The 21,848-nt window shown below is 49.1% G+C and overlaps 1 protein-coding gene across 6 annotated transcripts in view; it reads left to right on the top strand.

The window, feature by feature from the left end:
• The window catches only part of NTM (neurotrimin), a 964,897-nt gene that overhangs the window by 830,876 nt on the left and 112,173 nt on the right, over positions 1 to 21,848 (top strand). The gene's annotated exons all lie outside the window — the stretch shown is intronic.

Here is a 21,848-nt window from a genome sequence, read left to right as displayed (position 1 = left end):
AGGAGTCCAGAAATCACACTGGAGGATTGGTGCAATCCCTGGGAGAGTAATCTCCCTTGTTTCTGGGTGAAAGGGTGGTGAGATGTCCTGGGTGACTTTTCTGTTCACATTGGATGGTAGAGTGCTCAGTTTGGTGTTGGTGGCATTGTTCAGCTGGCTGTGGTAAGAGAGAGAAAACACAGACACACAGTGATGGATGAGAGCTTGGAATGGCCATGTTCCTAAAAGGAACGTTTCCAGGCCTGTACTGCTTCAACATTGCCAAGTATCTGGTCTCCAGGCCATGAGTCCTTGTGTCGTTCTCCTCTGATTAATCCTAGATAACAAATATCACTTAATGTGTGACTAAATTGCACAACTCACTTTGTCCAATCTAGGTGTTTTGTAGACCAGACAAAGTGTTGTTTTGTGCTTGCATAGACTGAACCTGAAACTTTAACAATCTAAAGCAAGATGCCATTTATTAAGGGCTTCCCTGGTGGCTCAGCAGTGAAGAATCCACCGGTAGTGCAGGAGATGCCGGAGACGAGGGTTCGATCCCCGGGTCGGGAAGACCCCCTGGAGGAGGGCATGGCCACCCACTCCAGTATTCTTGCCTGGAGAAGCCCATGGACAGAGGAGCCTGGTGGGCTACAGTCCATCGGGTCACAAAGAGTCAGACGTAACTTAAGGGACTGAGCGTGGGCGTCATATATTATAATGCTAGCTTTTATGGAAGGCGCGTTACATGGTTTCATTTGTTCTTAAATGTCGGCTGAGTGCTTGGGGATATAGCGATAAGCCAGAACAGGCAAGTCTCTGCTCTCATGAGCTCACATCCTCACGATACAAATAACCAGTGATATCAATAATAATAATAATAAGTGGCGATAGGGATGGGAAAATAGAACAGGGTATGTTGATGGAAGGACAAGAGGTTTGGTCAGGAAAGGTGTTTGACATGGTGACATTTGAGCTGAGACCTGAATAAAAATCCTTGAATTTCATTGCTTGTATCTGGCTAGCCTAAAATACACTCATGTACATATGTATGTATATATGTGTGTGTTTATATGTAGGCATTGTTGGCTTATGAAGGTTTAAGATGCTAAAGGACAGATACCCACTATTGTAAAATAGATAAACAACAAGGGCCTACTGTAAAGCACAGGGAATTATACTTAATATCTTGTAATAACCTATAATGGAAAAGAATTTGATATATATATATATATATATATATATATCTGAATCACTCTGTTGTACATCTGAAACTAACCCACTATTGTACATCAACTATACTTCAATAAAAATGAAGATGCTAAAGTCACTGCAGGAGTGGTCATTTGTTTGGTGGTACAGTCTGAGTCCCTCTAAACCGGACCCTGAGATGGTGATTGGTGAGCTAGAAGTTTATCGGAGGTGGCCCTGGGCTCAGCCCTGTGAAAGGGCAGTGGGGGTCGGGCTGGGGGAGAGGTTGACTGTGGCGCCATGTGTGAGAGCAGGATGCCTGTGGGGTGTTCTGAAGACAGGGCGGATTGTCCCCTACTGAAGATATGGGGGTGACCTTTTACAACAGGACTGTAGTTGGTCAGAGAATTTGAGCTGTGAGCCCAGGCCAGTATCTCTCTTCCTACTGGAGCTGAGGACTGTCTGGTCCACCCCGGGACAGGCGTCCTCCGTTCCTGAAGAAGGCAGGGCATCGCAGGGTCCGCTACACCTGGGATTTAATGCAATCAGTTGAAGAAGACTGCATAGGCCCCAGATAGCAAATTCCCTCGCTTGGGGTGACAAGTCGCCCTAAGGACATTGTCACAGAAGAGGTGAGATTTTCAGTGTGTTTAGCTGAAACCCTGAGAACTCTCCGTAGCCACTGCACTTGAGGCCTCCACTGTGAGCGAGGGAATCAGAGATGCTTGCATTTCTGCCAGTCTCTCAACTGGAACTGACCTTGCAGGTGGCATGGCCCACAACCTTGGAGGAGGTTTCACTGTACCTAAGATCGCTAGTGCTGAAAAGTGGTCTTGGGGCACATCCAGGGAAGGGAATCCACATGGACAGACTTTCTGGTTCAAGGTGCACGCCATTCATCCCTGAAAATGTCGGGTCCTCAGTGCCGCTGGACGCTGGGACGGTCCGTGCCTTTAGAATCCGCAGAGCATTCATCATCTCAGCATCATGGACTTTGCTTCTATCAGGAAGCACCTGGCCCTCCATCCTGCAAGTCCGCCTCTGACTCCTGTTTGATGTCTTTTCTCATCCCTCCTCTGGCCCTGCAGCTCTTTGTCCTTTTCTGGGTTCTTTTTCCTCCTTTCCTTTTCTTCCCTTTCTTCCCTTCTCCTCCATACGTCTCCTCTTTTTGTCCTGCCCTTTCATGCTCTCTTTATTTCTCTGCTTTCCCATCTCTCACAGCCTCCTGCACATTCCTCTTCCATCCCATTTCATCCCACATTGTCATCTCCTTTTCTCTGTCTTCCCCTCACAATCACTTTTGTCTCCCCACTGCGTTGGCACCTTCTCCGTTCTTCCTGCTGAGGTTTGCACCGCTGTATGCTAGCATCCTTCCCCCACCCCGGCCATCCAGCTGCCTCATTTTCCCGGGAGACTTTACCTGAGCCCTGGCCAGAGGCATCCATTTTCCTGGGGTTTTAGCTGCTATGGAAACAGAAGATGGATCAAGATGGAGAGGAGCAGGATAATCAGAATCTACCTGTGGATCAGAGTAATTTAGACGCGCAGCTTTTCCCAGATCCCCGGTCAGGATTAGCTACCCAGATTCAAGCTGACGAGAGACATGCCACGTGGTAACTAATCACCTCGGGGCTCACGGGGTGCTGCTTTCTCGGTGACTGATTATTTGGAGATGAGAGCTGTCATTGGGCTGTGGCTGAGACCAAACTGAAGCTGGAGACCCTTAGCGGCCAGAGCTTCATCTCACCCTACTAAGTGTCTGCAAAATGCGGCTTATTTTACATACAAGTGGACAAGATGGGGGTTCCTTGGAAGAAAAGATGCCCTGCACCCGAGCGAAGGCTCCACAGACAGAGCCTCTGTCATCCCTGCTGCCAATCTGTGTGGGCAGGTCACTCAGTCAAGGTCATTGTTATTATACTCACACCCCTGAAAGCCCTCCGTCCGGAGGGCGGACCCGGGCCAAGCACTGTGGGCAACCTTGATGGCTTCACTACGTCTTCTCTCCTGAGTGATCTGTTTGTTCTTCACATTTCTGAAAACTCCTAGTATCCTCTATCACAACTCATATGGTGCTCCCTGCAATAAGCTGACATTGGTTTATAACATTGTATAAGTTCCATGCATAAAAGATTATATTTTGACTTCTGTATATGCTACAGTGAGCTCACCGCCAAAAGGCTGGCTTCCATCCACCTCCATACAGTCGACCCCCTGCTCCCATTTCACTACCCGCCCCACCTCCCCTCCAGTAACCTTTATTCTGGTCTCCGTATCTATGTGTTTTGGTTTAGTTTGTGTATATATATATATATATTCCCCATATAAGTGAGATCATATGATATTTGTCTTTCTCTCTCTCACTTATTTCACTTAACATAAGGTCCCAGCTTTCACTGCCTTTTATGTGGAAACAAAATAAAGAAGTGTTAACCACCATTGTATAATAGTGGCTTATATATCCAGATATACAGAAGCTGGGAGTGATCTTATGGTGGGGAGGGGGTGGCAGGGTCTTTCTCAGAATGTGTCTGCTTGGCACATTACATCAGAAGGCGAAAGTGTCAGCTGTCCCTGTCCAGAATAGAGAGAAGGTAAAACTTCTACGGCCACCTCTTGCCATTGCCGTGGAATGTGAGAAGTAACATTTCACCCGTTGGTACTGGTTGCATGTCTTATTGGCTCCCCTCATGTACTTAGAGCTCCCAGGAGTTCAAGGAGAAGGTGTACCAGCTTTGTAGAGATACCTGCCCTCACTGTACATACCGTTTGGAAGGGTCCAGGTGTTGCCTTGGTCTTTTCAGGACAAAAAGCCCGTCTCACTTTCTCCTACAGAAATGCCACCTAGAGCTACACAAATGTTGCAGTGGCCTCTTGCCGAATCCGCCATTTTAAACTGCTGCTCCAGGCACTGAAGGACCAGCAGTGGTCCCCAAAGTCCCGCAGACACAGCCCCCACCCCCCACCCCGCCACTTGTGATTCTGTGTCTTGTCTTCTCTTTGCCTTCTCGAGATGGTCAAGAACGTATCTTAGCACAGCTCTTCCTATCCAAAAGAATACCTTTAATGCTGTCTATTCCTCTGAGTCTTCTAAGTAAACAGATATCCCATCTCTTCCAGTGTGTCCTAAGAGATGCTTTTTAGGACCTCACAATTCATAGGAAAGTATTCTTAAAGCCCAGTTTTATGTCTCCAGCTTCCGCTGGGCTGTCAGAACTTTAGAGAGGAAGCTGAGATTTCTGTATTTCCACCTCATGAAACCCAGTTGAAGGCTGAGTTCAGCTACTGTACCTATGGGGTCTGGACTCCCTGACCATCCTAAAAGAAGCAGTCCTCCTGGGTACACCTACCTCAGCCTTTATCCCATCAAATACAACACTGAAAATGACTATGTCACCAAGGCTATTGAGAGGAAGCTTCCAACTTGGGTATTGGCTGGGGGCTCAGGAGGGTCCAGGGATCAGTCCACAGAGATGTCCAGATTCTGGCTCATGAGTTCTTTGAGACCAGAGCCTGTGTCTCTCTTTTCTCAGATCTTCTACCTCCTAACTCAATACCCAGCACCCAGAAAGCATCTAAGAAATATGTGTTGATCCCATAAACAGCACTTGTGCTTGTTGGTACCCCCAAGGGCATGACCGTTCTCCTACCTAATTCAAAGATTTCATCTGCATCCTTGAGGGATTCTCCTCCACTTGATATTGTGGTCCAGAGCTGGTGTGTTTCTTACTGAGACTCTGCCAGTGAGTCTCCAGGAGATTTTCTCTGGTCTTTTTCTCAGGAGATTTTCTCAAGTCTTTCTCAATGTCCCTCTGGCGGGACAGCTGCTGTGGCAGCTGGACGTCTCCTTGAAGGAGTGACTCCTTTTCAGGTTCTCTTTTGCAAGGGCTGAGATGGCTCCCGAACATCTTTGGAAGTGGATCTTGGGTGGGCTGCCTTCTGCCCTTATCCCTGCCTCACTGCAGTTTCTCTTGCAATGTCTGTGTTTCTCTGACACGTAATTCACCGCGCCCTTCCGGGCTCCTGAGCCTTTTGTACACTTGCTCATCATCCCAACCCGCCTGTGCCTAAACCCATAACAACTTCCAATGGTTTTGTAAATCAATCCTGGGTATTCCCAGAGAGAATGAATTCAGTGGTCCATGAAAATATACTCTTCCTCATGGGTTAATAATCATAATAATAATACAAAGAAAGAAATCCGTACCAAAAAAAAGAAATATTATTTAAAATGTCTCACCTCCATCCTTCAGTGTATGAAGTGAGGTGGAGTAGAGGTGGAGTGTTTCTTCTCAGGCCCCACAAAGACCCCAGGGTTGGGCGATGCAGAGTTAGAGCCAGACTGTCCATCCATTGAGCTGCACACCAAGTCCATCTCTTCCCACAGCACAGAGTGGACGCTTCTGCAAGCCTTCCACACCCTCACCTGTGGGGATGGGCCACCTGCTGCCGCTGCCCATTCCCTTCCACCTCCTCCCTGAGCTCTCCTGCTGGACTTGAGGACCCAGGGGGCTGTTGGCTGTCCAGGCCCATCCTTGTTTCTCAGAGCCTTCAAAGGCACCAGCTGCTGAGGACAGGGTGACCCGCGGATGGGAGGGCTTCTCCAATGTTCTGAGCCCTCCCTGACCCGCCCCCCAGGCCCTCCCCTGGCCCCATGCCCACCTGTTTCCCATTTGTCAGCATTGACAGGCCTCCCTCCCCAGCCAAGCAGGACACGGGCACACTAATTGGCACTGGAAGTATCACAGCTTGAGTTCAACCAAAGCTGGCAGGTGCCGCAGCTCTGGTGACAGCTCTGTGGAAGGGTGTCAGCAGTGGAGCTCCAGCGTGCCACCGGCTGACGCGGCACCCTGGCACTAATGAGCAGCCTGTCAGCACCCGCGTCAGGGGCCCCGCGTGGCACAGGGATCATTAGGACGGCCAACGAGAAAAGAAGTCTGCGGCAGAGAGGCGCCGGGGCTGGGAGGGAAGGAGGACAAAGTGGGACTCAGGGCTTCACCTTGCCCACCAGTGTTCACCACCCCAAAGGAGGGGGCCAAAAAAAAAAGACGCAGGAAAGACAAAGATCTTCTTGAAAGGCCGCTATCTACGCCCACCCTGGACAACTCGTGGAACCTTGTTCTGGTGGCTGCCCTGAAATTAGCGGTACAAGCGATACATCTTTTCTGCCATAAGCCGGGTGGGGGTGCATGGGGCACGGACCTCAGTGACTGAATCACCTCTCCAGTCACGGCCAAAGTGTGTGAAGCCAGGGATTAGCCTAAGTTCCCGAGAAACAGGGGCCTGAAGGAGTGGCGGCCTGGGGATCTACGTTCTTTGGCTCCATGTCAGGGAGGCTCCCTGGCAAGGGGACCTGCTGAGCTGTGAGGGGCCTGCCTATCTTCCACTGGAAGGTTGGAATCCGGGCGAGGCAGTGAGCAGAAGGCTTCTTCCCTGGGGTGTTGCTTCCCACAGGTGGGCTGGGGTGATGAGCAGTGTGTCTGCTCTCTCCATCTGCTTCCTGAGGACAGGTGAGAATGGTCCAGCTGGTCCTTTCTTCTGAGACGTGTGCAGTGTCTGGCCCTTGTCTGAGGCTCTGACCACCTGCAGTGACTCCTTGTCCTGGCTGGCAGTGACCTTCCCGAAATGGGTGATTTTGAAGGCAGGTCCAGCTGCGTTTGCGTTCCCTTCGACAGCTCAGTGCCTGGGTCCCCTTCTTGGGATTTTGTTCCTGCTTCTCGGCAAAGCACTTAGAACTTCCGGGATCTGGTCACAGACCCCAAGGGCCCTCCGGCTTGTGCTGTGGGTCATATTGGGGCTTAAGGTTCACCTCCTCCTAGGACTCACCCTGCTCTCCTTACATATCTCCCTGCAGCTTCTCGATCGAGTCCTACTCTTTTCTTAAGACCAGACTCAAAGGCTACCTGTTTGAGAGCCTCTGGTGACTTTCTTCCAGCAGAGCACCTCAGTCCTTCCGCCCAAGACTCCACAGCACTCTGCACGGCGGTGATGTTCGCCATTGCCCCAAGGATCTGGAGGACTCCCTGACCCCGTGTCCATGGGATCAGGGGAGCAGCGGCAGGCCTCCTGCGGTTGCTTTACCTCCAGTGCCGAGCACAGTGCCTGACAGTGCCAGGCACTGTAGGGGATCATGGAAGGGCCAAGCGTCCAGTAGTGCAGATAGAGTATGTTTCTCCCCTTTTTAAAGTTGAGTCTTGGTGCATAATTTAAAACAAAATCAGCTTTAGTAAGCAAAGGGTAAGATCCAGGAATGTCATATCTGCATCATCACGTTTCACAAACCAATCAAAGGAGTTTGTATAAGAAATGCCTCTCCACCTGCCCCTCCCCGCCCCGGGAACAGGCTCCCTAGTGAGCCAGGACTGAGCCTCAGACACTTGGTCTGTAGAATAGAGCTAACCAGGCCCTGCCAAGGTCGAAGTGGCTTGATAGTCATGCTTCCCAATGCAGGGTGGCCAGCTGACAACATACAGCAGGCGCCTAACCCTGGTGGCTTCCGTCACTCAGGCCAGCTCTTCCTCTTCTCTCCCACCCAGAAGACAAGAACAAAAAGGAGGAAATTAAAATTCCTTCCTCTGAAAAGGTTAAGTCCTTACAAAAGGACTCAAGCTCGGTCAATTGCCAGAAAGGCTAGATAGTCAAAGGTGCTTCCTCAGCACCTCCCTCACTCCCATGATTTTCTAATTAACATAGGTGCTTGATTAAAATTCCCAGAGTACCCCAAGTAGCCATCCCAGGAGGGAACACATAATTGCTATTGCAAAAGATATTACAGCTCTCATTGATGGTGGGAGAAAAAAAATAATTGCATCATAATGGAAAGTGGTGGATGTCCTGTCCCAGGGAGCAGGGGTGCATACGGTATTAGGTCCAACCTGTACAGAGAAAGCAGTTCATTATGATAGAGATAAACCAGTGGTCCATCTTCAGGTATGGGGCAAAGCGATCCACAAACTCGTTAAGTAAATGGTTTAAACACAGATAAAGGTAGCAAAGAGGGAAGTGGAGAGAGACATTTATAGATCACTCTTTTAACTCTGTAATTTTCTTTAACTGTAACATTATGGCTACATAGATACATTTAGGGTAAAATTTGCCAATGTCAATAAGGGTTTTGTAAGTTTAATATTTATGATCTGGTTTAAAGCAATATTAGAGCTGTGCAGCTTCCTACTTCAAAGAAGAGGGAAATCATAAAAAGACTAGTGGGGAAATTAATGAGTTCAATGTGCCTCAATTGAGAACATATGGAATCAAGCCTCCGTCTAGAAACCGAGGGCAGGAGTGCACACCACAGACGCTGTTTGTGGTTTTACCCAATTATTTTAAAACCCTTGAAAAATGTTGTAGAATGAGACGTCTGCTGAATGCAGGCACTGCTAACAGCATCCTCCCCCACGCTCTCCCGAGTCTTGGGCTATTTATGCGGGTACTTGGTGACCGTTACCAAGCAGAACTGTTTTGATGAAACGAAAAAGGAAACAAAAAAGCAGAGAGATTGTATTGTCTTCCTCACAGATGCTACGCCGCCCTGGCTCAGTTATTACAAAGGCCGGTTAAAACGGCAGCCCCTCTAGGCCAGGAGACCCCATCTCTGAGGAGCGTACCTGACAGGCAGCTCTTTGGGGGGGGGTACAGAAGGGCCTCTGCAGGGCATCACCCTCCACTACAGCCATGAAGCCTCCTCTCTGAGGAATCCCCGTAGACCAGATGAGGGCTTCAGGAATCCCACAGCCAAGACTCACCAGGAGCTGCCAGGAGAGTTTGGAGACAGTTTGCGATCAGATTGTCCTGGCCACGAGGACTTTGCTATGAGGCTTTGACATTACACCTGCTCTTCCATCCTGCATCTTATCTTGACCTGTGATGACTGCTTTTTCCCTAGAGTCTGAATGGAAGGGTCTCTATTATCCAACCACAATAACTAAGACTCTGAGGATATGCAAAAACGTGCTATCCACTCTTCTAAACCTGCAGCAGAGTCGTATGAATTCTTCTCAACAGCAGTGTGAGGCAGGTCCTGTGATGAGCTGCTTTACTGATGAGGGGGCTGAGGCTTGGAGCATAGACAAGTGGGCCAGGACACAGGGCTCCAAGTGGCAGAGCTGAAACCCCAGCCACGGCCGCAGTGTCTCCAGAAGGCATGTGCTTAACCGCTGTGCTGTACAGTGCGACCCTCCAAGGGTGGTCCCTGGGCCAGCATCACGGGCATCACCTGGGTCACACCCCAGACCTCAGATGGGATGCAGAAATCTGCATTTTGGTAAATCCCCGGGCAATTGTGATGCATGCTTGAGAGCCACCGCTGGGTGCTGTTTGCTCTGTGCCGGGCACTCTGCTTTCCATACCATAATATCACTTAAATCCTACAGACGCCCTTACAAGTAGGCATCATTTCCATTTTGGCAATGAAGAAACAGAGAGCTGATAGGAAAACTGGCCCACAGATATTAAAAAGGTGAAGTTCAACTCCAAACGTTTTTGACTCCATGATTCGTATTCTTTTTTAAAAAATCTTTTTAATTTTTATAATGTTGTATTGGTTTTCTGCTGTATAGCAACGTGAATCAGCCACATTTATACATATACCCCCTCCCTCTTGAGCCTCCCTGCCTTCCCCCCGTCCCACCCCTCTAGTCGTCACAGACTGCCAGACGAGGCTCCCTGTGTACACTTCTCACCAGCTCTCCACTTTACACACGACAGTGTTTATAGGCTGGTGCTATTCTCTCCGTTTGTCATATTCTCTGCCCCCTCCACTGTGTCCACGAGCCCGTTGTCTACATCTGCATCGCCATCCTTTCCTGCAAATAGGTTCATCAGCACTGTTTCTCTAGATTCCATATGCATGCGTTAAGATACGATGTTTGTTTTTCTCCAAGATTCATTTTCTTTTCCCTGTGTTGCTTCTGACCCGTGGCTTCTCCATCTCTGGGACATGACTGCTCTCTTTCAGGCCTCCTTTCTGCCCAGACTCTGTGGTCCTCGGGTTCCCAGCTTTCCACAGTATTCCTACAAGTTCAGCCACACTCTTGTCTAGACCCTGGGCTCCAGGCTGGGCTCCGTGCTGGGCCAGCATGCTCCATCCTCCCCAGGCTCTCAGGTGCCTTCCAGTGGATCTTTGTACCATCACCTCCGAGAGCAGCGGACACAGCCCCCAGCACGCGCGGCCAGCGCTCAGTTCTCAAGGGAGGCATCGTCCTCCCCAGAGCAGCTTGTGTGAGCTTCAGGCTCTCTTCCCTCCCCCGCCCCCCAGACCATGGAGCACGCCTGGCAGTGTGGCAGCTGCTCTCTGACTCAATATATTTCTTCCTCATGTTAAATACTATCATTCACTCACACAATGGTATGTCTTCTGCTTTGATTGTTATTATTAGGTTGTTTTACACTTTAACGGCTTTAGATATGAAAAGAAATTGCTGGATGCCAGGCTATGTTTTTCATTATCTGATTCCATTCAGTTTCGCTCCGTGTCCTTGTGGCATTTGGCACACTTCATCTTCCTAGGGGTGTAAAATGCCTTTCCGGCTGGAGCCAGGACAGTCAGAGAGCAATCAGCAGAATACCAATTCCCGTTCTTCCAGATCCAGGGGCCAGCCTCCTTCGAGGCTGGGCTGTACATGCTCTCCAGATGTCCCACGGTTGCCTAGGTGTTTGGGGTCAGGACTAGGTAGCCCTTCCTTGCCTAAGAGCATCATCCTACCCTTTACTCTAACAGAGGTTGATTCTTCTACATTAACCCTCTCCCCTAGCCCCACAAACAAATCCCTCTTCTCTTCTCTTAGCAAGAGTTAAAAGGAATGACTTTGGGCTTAATCATTACTTTGACAGATTCTGGACTCCTTGTGTTTAACAGGTCTGGAGCCCAGGAGGCCTCATGCTCCTTCCTAAATCCCCATGTCACTGCTTTGCCCTTTATGGGATGGTTCACCGGGGTCACAATGGTTGACAATATTCGGCCAGACATCTGCGTGATCGAGAAAGACGGATGTCTTCTTCCCTCCATTGATTTATTTCCTCTGTCGCCCATCATCTCCAAAAAGGATTAAAGCAGAGAAGGTGACATGGATTTTTGTGCCCAGAAAATCTTCTGGACAAAACAATCTTGGTTGTTTCTACATTGATTCAACTATTTACTCAATAATTGCTGTTGAGCACCTGCTTCTCTGCAGCTGTCTCAGGCCATGCAGATCCATGGGAGGACAAAGCAGATGGAATCCCTGGTCTCGCAGAGCTTATATTCTACTGGGAGAGACAGAAAGTAAATCCAAGGAAAAGTGAACCTGAGAGTGTGTGATATGGTAATTACTGTGAAAAAAATTAACCAGGAGAAGAGGCAGAGAGATTGTCAAGCATCAGTTTGGGGTTTGCAGCCTTCCATAGAGTAGATACGGATGGACTTATTAAGAAGATTCCCTATAGAGGTTAGGGGAGGAGGTATTTGGGACTTTGCTGGCAGGGCTGGCTGTTGAGTCCCAGGCTCAACATGACACATCCAGGCTGCTCCAGAATCGTCATGGAGACCACCCGGCTCTGGAAGACTTGCTCAGTACCTGCTCGCCTCTCAATGGACTCTAAGCTTTAGGAGGGCGGGGAGCCTGCTTCTCCTTATTTACCACCATGTCCACCAGTGCAGAGCATGCTGCACTTTCCCTCTGGCAGTCGCTAAGTATTTGCTGAGTGAGTGAGTAAAATAAGCATGGGCTTGGACTTCCCTGTGGTCCAGTGGTTAACACTCTGCACTCCCAATGCAGGGGCCTTGGGTTTGATCCCTGGTCAGGGAACTAGAAAATCCTTCATGCTACAGCTAAGACTTGACACAGCCAAATAAATACATAATTAAAAAACAAAAAAGGTGAACACGGGCTTGCAGTGTGAGTAGTTGTGCAAGCATGCTAGAATGTTACAAGGTTCAAGTCAGAAATGGTGGTCTTTTCAGTAGTGACTTCAGGTTCCGTAGAATGATGCGTTTGGGCCCACGAGCGTGGTGGTAAAGGGCTGAGATGCAGGACAGGTCCGTGGGGAGGCAGGATCCAGCTAGCTGGTGGCACGAGTATCTGACAGGTCACCAAAGGGAACGCTGAAATCAGGCCAGGTAGTGGCCCAGGAGAGTGACCAGTAGGGCTGTGATCCAGGAGTGAAGGTTCTCTAAGCATCATGGGGAGTTTGGGACACTAGTCCTTGGCGGCAGGAAGTGGGGAGGGTGTAGATGCAACATTGTCAGAGGCAAGAGCTCGAAGATCAAGTCTTTCAATAAGAACGTAAAAGAGTAAGAACGTAAAAGATTTTCAAGTTGCCTTGGGGGGTGAGGGAGACCATCACCCCAGCCTCTGATGCTGAAACCAACAACCCAACAGTTTCTTGAGAGCCCCTCAGGAGGTGCCGACCTCAGGGAATAGCTGGATTTTGGTTAATAAAGGCATTCTGGGGGGTGCTCAGCCCAGAAGCTGAGGTCAGGGGCAGCATTTTGCTTAGGAGGTGGGTGTTCCAGAAGTAGAGCCATCAGACGTGGAAAGTGGGGGGATGTGAGAGCCGCAGAGCATCGGAGGTGGGGAGGCGACCCCCTCCCTACGTGACCCCCCACCCGGAATTGAGGGGTGTGAGGCTGGTGGGGTCCAGCCCCCAAGGTCACCAAGGGAAGGAAGGAAAGCACATTGCACAGGCTTCAGCTGCAGCCTCAATCCTTCTCTTTCCTGAGCCTTCAGGTGGGTGGTGACAGTAGGTAGCTGTTGGCAAGACCAAGCCTTCTGATGATCCAGAGCGAAGAGGCTGACCTTCAGGAAGCTACTGAAAGGTCAAGGATCATGAGATGGCATGAGTGGAGAATAAATGTGGAACATGGAGATATGTAGGGGACCGAATTGCCGGAACTAGTCATGGGTTTGATGTAGGTATGGAGCTGAGACGACCCCCACGTTTCTGATTTCACCTGAGATATGTAGGGGACCGAATTGCCGGAACTAGGTATGGAGCTGAGACGACCCCCACGTTTCTGATTTCACCTCCTTTGCTGCCCATTTCGAGGGGCTGGGGATTATCCTTATGGCTGTTCTCTCACGTGGCTTCGTTGTTGTTGTTCAGTCACTGAGTTGTGTCCGACTCTTTTCAACCCCATGGGCTACAGCACACCATGCCCTCTGTCCTCCACTATCTCCCAGAATTCTGTTGAGTCCGTGATACTATCTAACCATCTCGGCCTCTGCTGCTGCCTTTTTGCCTTCAGTCTTTCCCAACATCAAGGTCTTTTCCAGTGAGTCAGCTCTTCGCATCACGTGGCCAAAGTATCAGAGCTTCAGCTTCAGCACCAGTCCTTCCAATGAATATTCAGGATTTGTTTCCTTTAGGATTGACCGGCTTGATCTCCTTGCTGTCCAAGGGACTCTCAAGAGTCTTCTCTAGAACCATAATTCAAAAGCATCAGTTCTTCACTGCTCAGCCTTCTTTATGGTCCAACTCTCCATATCCGTACATGACTACTAGAAAAACCATAGCTTTGGCTATATGGACCTTTGCTGGCAAATGTGACTCAAGTGGCTAGGTAGAATATTAGGAACCAGCTGGTGCCTGATTTATTTCTGCCTGTTGATCCACGTGGGTTAGTTCCCTTTTCTCCAAAAGTGATCGTTGCAACCCCAGGCTTATTTATTTATTTATTTATCTTTAGAGAATCAGGATTTATTAGATTGAACAGAAATGAAAAAGTATAACAGAGATATGATAAATAGGCAGAAATGAATCATCTTTTATTCATCAGATATTTTTTGAGCACTGAATACATGACAGTGAACACAACATTCAGAGCCCCTGCCCCATGGGACTGCAGTGTGGGAGTGGGGAATATAGTCAGTAATAAATATGTGAGCTGATGTCAGGGAGACAGTACTGTGGAGAAAAAGAAAACAGAGGTAAGCAAAAAATGATAGTGGTGCTCCTTTGGTTAGAGTGTTGAGAGAAAGCTTGAGCACACGCTGACACTGAAACTTGGCCTCTGTGCACTGATGCGAAATTGAATCTCAGAGACAGAGGCTGGGATGAAGTAGAGAAGAGCTTTATTGCTCTGCCAGGCAAAGGGGGCCACAGGAGGCTGCTGCCCTCCAAACTGGGTGTTCCAAGCCCGGGTTGGGGGAAGGGATTTGATGAGGAGTTTGAAAGCAGCGCTTCATGAGCAGCCTTGCTGATGAGAATCAGGGTATTGGCAGGACCTGGATTCCTTCAATCCAGAGGTCTTCTGGCCTCAGGCAGTCTCAAACTGTGCCCTTCTCTTTGGATTGAAGAATGCTTCGTCAAGGAGTTAGCATCTCCCATTTGTTGGCAGTTTTAGTCCTGCAGAACATCTCAGAGGTACTGTTCTGTGTATCCCTGGAGGGGGAACCAGGAGCCTACTCCAAGCTGTGCTGTTGTTTCTTGACTGTTCCCCCTTGTCTCCATATTCCCCTCCCTTCCCAGATTCACGGGCTCTTCCCTGGTGGCTCAGACAGTAAAGCATCTGCCTACAATGCGGGAGACCTGGGATCGATCCCTGGAATGGGAAGATCCCCTGGAGAAGGAAATGGAAAACCACTCCAGAACTCTTGCCCATGGAAAACCCCGTGGACAGAGGAGCCTGGTAGGCTACCATCCAAGAGGTCACAAAGAGTCAGACATGGCTGAGCAACTTCACTTTCACTTTCTCCAGATAAGCAAGTGTTTGAGCCTACCCATTGGAACTCAAGGAAGATCTAGGGGGCTGAATGAAGCCTATTTTCTGCAAACAAAAAAAAAGGGACACAGAAAGACTTTTGCCCCGTAAGAGCCCCACTGGGTCCTAGTGGGTTTCAAGACCTTGGGAGCTGAGTGAAGTGAGGCAGTGAATAGGTCGGAGGAAGAAGGGGTGTTCCAGGCAGAGGGACCTGCAAGTTCCAAGGCCCTGAGCTGCCAGGCCTTTGGTGTCTGTGAGGAATAGCGAGAATGTGGGTGTAAGGAAGTGACATGGATGCTGTGAAGAGAGCCAAGAGTCAGGTCATGTACTGCCTTGAAAACCAAGTTAAAAACTTTGACATTTGTCCCAGCAAGTGTCAAACAGGATCATGGACTGATTGAATACATGTTGGTAAAGGGTTACATTTACTGTTTGAAAGGAAAGACTGGGGTGAAGGGGCAGGGGTGTAAGTGTGGCAGATGTGGTGCCGGTTAGGATGCTGCTGCTTAAGTCCGTGACAAAATGATGAAGGCTGGGCTCTGCTGGTGTTGTCAAAGATGGGAAGACTTTATCGAATCTGGGATGTATTCTGCAAGCTCACAAGGTTTGCTGACTTCTTAGATAGGGTGTGTGAGAATGAGTTAGGAATCAAGGGGTATTCTAAGATTTATGACCTGTACCAGCTGGAGGCTACGTCTATCAATTCCTGCCATCAGGAACTCCACAAGGAGCAGGCGTGCAGAGGGAAAAGGAGCTTGGTACTTTAGGTATGCACATGGAAATGCCAAGTAGATAGCTGGCTCCACAAGAGTCAGTTCAGTTCAGTTCAGTCGCTCAGCCGTGTCCCACTCTTTGCAACCCCGTGAATTGCAGCACGCCAGGCCTCCTTGTACATCACCAGCTCCCGGAGTTCACTCAAACTCATGTTCATCGAGTCAGTGATGCCATCCAGCAATCTCATCCTCTGTAATCTCCTTCTCCTCCTGCCCCCAATCCCTCCCAGCATCAGGGTCTTTTCCAATGAGTCGACTCTTTGCATGAGGTGGCCGAAGTATTGGAGTTTCAGTTTTAGCATCAGTCCTTCCAATGAACACCCAGGACTGATCTCCTTTAGGATGGACTGGTCTCAAGATTCTTCTCCAACACCACAGTTCAAAAGCATCAATTCTTCGGCACTCAGCTTTCTTAACAGTCCAACTGTCCCATCCATACATGACCACTAGAAAAACTATAGCCTTGACTAGACGGACCTTTGTTGGCAAAGTAATGTCTCTGCTTTTGAATATGCTAGCTAGGTTGGTTGTAACTTTCCTTCCAAGGAGTAAGTGTCTTTTAATTTCATGACTGCAATCACGATCTGCAGTGATTTTGGAGCCCCCCAAAATAAAGTCTAACACTGTTTCCACTGTTTCCCCATCTATTTCCCATGAAGTGATGGGACCAAATGCCATGATCTTAGTTTTCTGAATGTTGAGCTTTAAGCCAACTTTTTCACTCTCCTCTTTCACTTTCATCAAGAGGCTCTTTAGGTCCTCTTCACTGCCATAAGGGTGGTGTCATCTGCATATCTGAGGTTACTGATATTTCTCCCGGCAATCTTGATTCCAGCTTGTGCTTCATCCAGCCCAGCGTTTCTCATGATGGACTCTGCATATACGTTAAATAAGCAGGGTGACAATATACAGCCTTGACGTACTCCTTTTCCTATTTATAACCAGTCTCAGGTGCTGGGAAAATAAATCCAGGCATCCTCAGCATGCAGATGGTGTGTAGAGCCACGTGTCTGGCCATCATTACCTATTGGGTGAAGGTGGACCAAAGAGAGAAGTGTAGACAGGGCCCTGGATTGCAACACTGTGGTGTTAGAGCGGAGTATCCGGCAAAGGCAGTTGTGAGGAAGTGGATGGAGAGTGGTGAAGGAAATCTGAAAGTTAGGTGCAGACAATGCCTTGTGGAAGAAGGGAGCAATTAGTATCACCTGCGTGGCTTAGAAGTCAAGGGAGATGAGGACTGAGAAATGGCAGAATGTACTCACACGAGGCATTGGCGAGAGAGGTTCTGCCCAAAGATGGTAGATTAAGATTAGTTGGAAGACTTCCCTTGTGGCCCAGTGGTTAAGAATCTGCCTGCCAGCACAGGGGACGTGGGTTTGATCCTTGGTCCACTAAGAGTCCACATCCCATAAACTAAGCCCGTGCACCACAATTAGAGAAAGCCTCCATGCAGCAACAAAGACCCAACACAGTCAATAAATAAATAAAAAGATTAATTGGAAAGGGAGAGAATGGGTTGAAGAAATGGATAAGACTTTTAGAGAAGTATTGCAATAAGGTTTTGTAGAATATGGGACTGACGGGGAATGTGAAGTCAAACCAACTTTTCCCCAAAGTGTGGTCTGTATCCTGGTCACCCTTGGCCACTCCCTAGTTGTACTGCTGGGTAATTGCTTGCCTTCAAGTTCTCAGCCATTTCTTCTTCAGGTGAAAAAAAAGAAATTAGCTATGACCAACCAGTCCATTCTGAAGGAGATCAGCCCTGGGATTTCTTTGGAAGGAATGATGCTAAAGCTGAAACTCCAGTACTTTGGCCACCTCATGCAAAGAGTTGACTCATTGGAAAAGACTCTGATGCTGGGAGGGATTGGGGGCAGGAGGAGAAGGGGACGACAGAGGATGAGATGGCTGGATGGCATCACGGACTCGATGGATGTGAGTCTGAGTGAACTCTGGGAGTTGGTGATGGACAGGGAGGCCTGGCGTGCTGCAGTTCATGGGGTCACAAAGAGTCGGACACGACTGAGCGACTGAACTGAACTGTCTTTTTTGTGGAGCGGCTTATACATTTTGTTTCTTTATGAGGCTTTCCAGTGCTCTTGGGAAACTGGAGCCAAAGTCACCATGTTGCTAAAGCAACTGACCATCTCTGACCTTGAGAAGCATCGTGTGGAGGGGAGACCTGCTGGGAGGCCTGGCGAGGGTTCCCTGCTGGTGGTGGTGGTTTAGTCACTAGGTCATGTCTGACCTTGGTGACACCATGGACTGTAGCTCACCAGGCTCCTCTGTCCGTGGGATTTCCCAGACAAGAACACTGAACTGGGTTGCCATTTCCTACTCCAAGGAATCTTCCTGACCCAGGGATTGAAACTGCATCTGCTGTGTCTCCCGCCTTGGCAGGCAGATTCTTTACTACTGAGCCACTGGGGAAGCTGGGGTTCCCTGGGGACTGATAGTTGAAGCACTTACTCCTTGGAGTGTGAAACCTCCCACAAGGAGGGGCCTGGGTATGTAGGCTGATGTCTGCTCACCCCCAACCTCTCCCCAGGGACCACGGAGAAGTCTTCAGAGTCCTCAATATTCTACCCTCCTTGACCAGACATGAACCTGAAGCAGGATGTCTGAATTCATCTTTTCTTTAAAATCAGAACAGGAACCAAGTTACCCCGGGGAAGCCCACACATGGGAGCCCACATAAGCCCACTTATGACCACAGTCTTTATCCTAGTGAAGCCTCCACCACAAAGAAAGCTCCCTGTGGATGGAAGGAGAAGGTCAACTAATACCAGGAAGTATGGACAAATACAGCCCAAACCCAGTTCTGGAGGGTGATACTGTCTGGGGAAAATACCTGAGCCTTTGCAGCTGTGCACATTGGACATTCTGCAAACACCCCTGCTGTTTGAGTGCCGCTGAGTCCAGGGGTCAGGTACAGACTGCGGGGCAGAGGAAGCAGACGACCTTAAGTGTTCAGTCTAGAAAAGTACTAGAGACAGGGAAGAGCTCACCCACCTGGAAGAAAGCTCCCTGTTGCTCTGACAGGTAGCAGCAGCGTCTTCTCCACCTAGTCCTGCCTTGCAGGCACGTGCCCGAGTCTCCATCCACAATTTCTCCTCTGGGTCCAGACAGACCCGCTCTCCCTGTCCTCCTTACCCTAGGGGCACTCCTTGCCTTTCAGAGGGGAGAGCCTGACTCCGTGGGGCCCACTGTGTAAGATGGGAGGATTGGAGCGGACGAGTCCCAGCTCTGCGCACCTCTCTCTGTCTAGAGCCCCATGGCGCTTGAGAGTCCAGGGCAATTCAGCGAGAGTGACCGCAGTGTTTTCTTCAACATTATTTTGCTCCCTCTGGCTTTGTTGCCAAGTGTCCGCACTGACCAGCCCCTGTTCTCGCTCCTAAGAGGCCACGCTTCTCTGTGTGTTGATGCGTCTCCTCTCTTTATCCAGGCACTTTCCTAGGCCTCTCGATCTCAGTCACTCAAGTGTTGTCATGGCAATGACATCCTCAGAAGAGTGGTGCTGCCCATGTTGTCATGGTTATGAGGACCTCTTGATGAGAGCCCCACTTCATTGTCATCACGCAGCCAGCAGTGAGGAACGCCAGGATCTCTTGGCAAGCCTGAATCCTTAGGCTAGAAGCTAGTGGTTCTGTGCCTGAAAATGCAAGGGGCAGTAATTAGGAAGATGACAGCAGTCTAAAATGGCCAGATTCGATCTGCATGAAAAGGAGACTTAAAGAAGGACCATCCTCACCTCCTTCTCCTCCTCCTCCTCTTCATCATTATCCTAACAGCTAATATTTTTATGGTAGGTTGGCTGTTTTCCAGGCACCTTAGTAAATGTTTTACCTATGCGAACTTTTGCATTCTCTTGACAATCTTTTGGTGCAAGTATTATTAATGTTCTCTTGTAGGCGGAGGAAGTCAGACCCAGAGCATTCACTTAAGTAACTTGCTCAGAGACACACACGAGGCTAGGAGGTGGCCGAGACTTAACCAGCCACATTGGTTGCAGAGGCCGCACTCAGAACGCATTAATCCACTGCTTGCCATTATTCCTGACAGCAAAAATCAGGATGAATCAGTCCAGCTACCGAAGGAGGAACCAACATTGATCATCTCTTTTCCCCACTGGAATTTGAGTGGTTTATACCAATTTTAATTTTAAAATAGTTTCATGTTTTCCTTTGATTCTCTGACATGCTTGTGAGTTGAATGTCACTATTAACTTTTGCAGGGGCTTTGCTGGGTCTTCATCGCAGCTCCTGGGCTTCTTCTAGTTGTAGCGCACGGCTTTGTTGCCCCACAGCTGTGGGGTCTTCACTCCCTGACCAGGGATGAACCCACATCTCCCTCATTGGAAGGTTGATTCCTAACCACTGGACCACCTGGGAAGTCCCTGCTATTAATTTTATTTTACAGATGAGAAAACCCAAGTTTGGAGAATCTATGGTTTCCCAAAGAAACTTGTCTGCTAAATTGTCAGACTAGTGGTGAATACATGACCATCTTCAGATTCAGAATCAAGGCTTTTGTTCTGCCCCAGTGCCCATGCTACCAAGGGGTGTGGCTCAAAGACAGGCTCTGGGGATACGAATGGCCGAAGGATCTTGGGGGAGAGTTGCCTGCAGTCATCTCTGTTGGTGGCAGAAGGGATGAATGGCAGGTCAGCCTGTCACTCAGATGGACATCTGCCCTCTCCTGCCTCCTCCTTCTGTGTGTAACGACTCCGTGGTTTCAGCAACGGCTTCTTCCATCCATCACAGTGCAGGCGGCAGAGGGCAGCCTGCCCGCCATCCTGACTACTGTCATTGACTTTGCTCCTGTGAGCAAGCAGTGTAACCTGCGTGGGAGAATCCCAATAAAAGGTTAATTACAGCTCTGTGTTTATGCTGATTTTCAGAAAATGACAATTAGACACATGTAAGTTACTTAGAAACCAGCCTCTGAGAAGGGACAGCTATCATAGCAGAATGCACAGACCCCTAAGAGTTGGTAGGCCTCATTCAAGTAAAGGGGCTTGGAGGGAGATGTTCTGGGTAGGGGGTGGCCGTGAGGTTCATAAAGGTGATAAAAACAATAACAACAAAGGCTTATGGTGCTCTTACTACTGTATGTTAGCGCTTTCCCTCTGCTGACTCATTCAATCTTTGGAACAACGCTGTGAGTTGGGATTCTGCTGTTAATCCATATTTGACAAATGAGGAAATAGGCTCAGAGTTGCTCAGTAACCTGCTGAATGTCAGGTAGCTGCTAAAAGGTAGACCCGGAAACCAACCTGCCTTCTGAGTGTGTCTTTAGACGCTGTCACACCGTCTGTCGTGGCTTGGGCTGGGTTCCGGGAATTGGGCCTGAGCTTAGAGGCTTGAGAAGATGAATGTTCACCACTCGAGCTCTGAATATACCACTTTCTGTGCAGAGTTCCCTTGCTCACATTGCCCACCCTCGGAGCCTTGGTCATCTCACCTGGAAAGTGAGCATCCTGATAGGATGGCCATCCTGAGTTTCTTGTAAGGATGGTGTGAGTGTCCACGTAAAGGCATGCCCTCTGCTTGGCCCAGAAACAATGCCCTGTAACCGTTTGTCTTGGTAGTGGCGGCGTCATGGTGGTGCAGACGTCAGCATTACCAGGCATAACTCCCCTGTCCTTGGCCTTAGCACTGTATCATACTTTCAAAGATGAGCAGGCTGCTCAGAACATCCACAGGATGTGTCAGAGGTCATGTGTGGCAGGTGAGGTGTGGATGCCCAGTCCTGTGCCTTTCCAGTCACCCTATCTCATGTAGCATAGAGTTGTTCCCACACTATCTTTACACGGCCTTTTGGTAGAAGGGCCACCATTTCCTTTGACAGCCCTTTTCAGAGCCTCTTCTAATGTCCCTGGTGGCCACTGGAAGCTCCTAGCACATGCCCCTTAAGTGGAGACAGTGAATGCCTGACTGGTAATAAGGGTCTCCTTACCATCCTTTCTTTCTTCTGCAAAAAAAAAAAAAAAAGAAGTTCACAGCAGCATCTGGGTAGCACTGACATATATACACTACCATGTGGAGAATGGATAGCTAGCGGGAAGCTGCTGTAAACAGGGAGCTCAGCTCGGTGCTCTGTGGCGACCCAGAGAGATGGGATGGGGTGGGAGTCAGGGAGGAGGTGCGAGAGGGAAGGGATACGTGTATGCTTATGGCTGATTCACATTTTTGCATGGCAGGAACCAGCACAACATTGTAAGGTAA

This window comes from Ovis aries, chromosome 21, assembly GCF_016772045.2.
Source record: "Ovis aries strain OAR_USU_Benz2616 breed Rambouillet chromosome 21, ARS-UI_Ramb_v3.0, whole genome shotgun sequence".
NCBI classification, from domain to species: Eukaryota; Metazoa; Chordata; class Mammalia; order Artiodactyla; family Bovidae; genus Ovis; species Ovis aries.
This window is presented reverse-complemented; position numbering and strand designations above follow the sequence as displayed.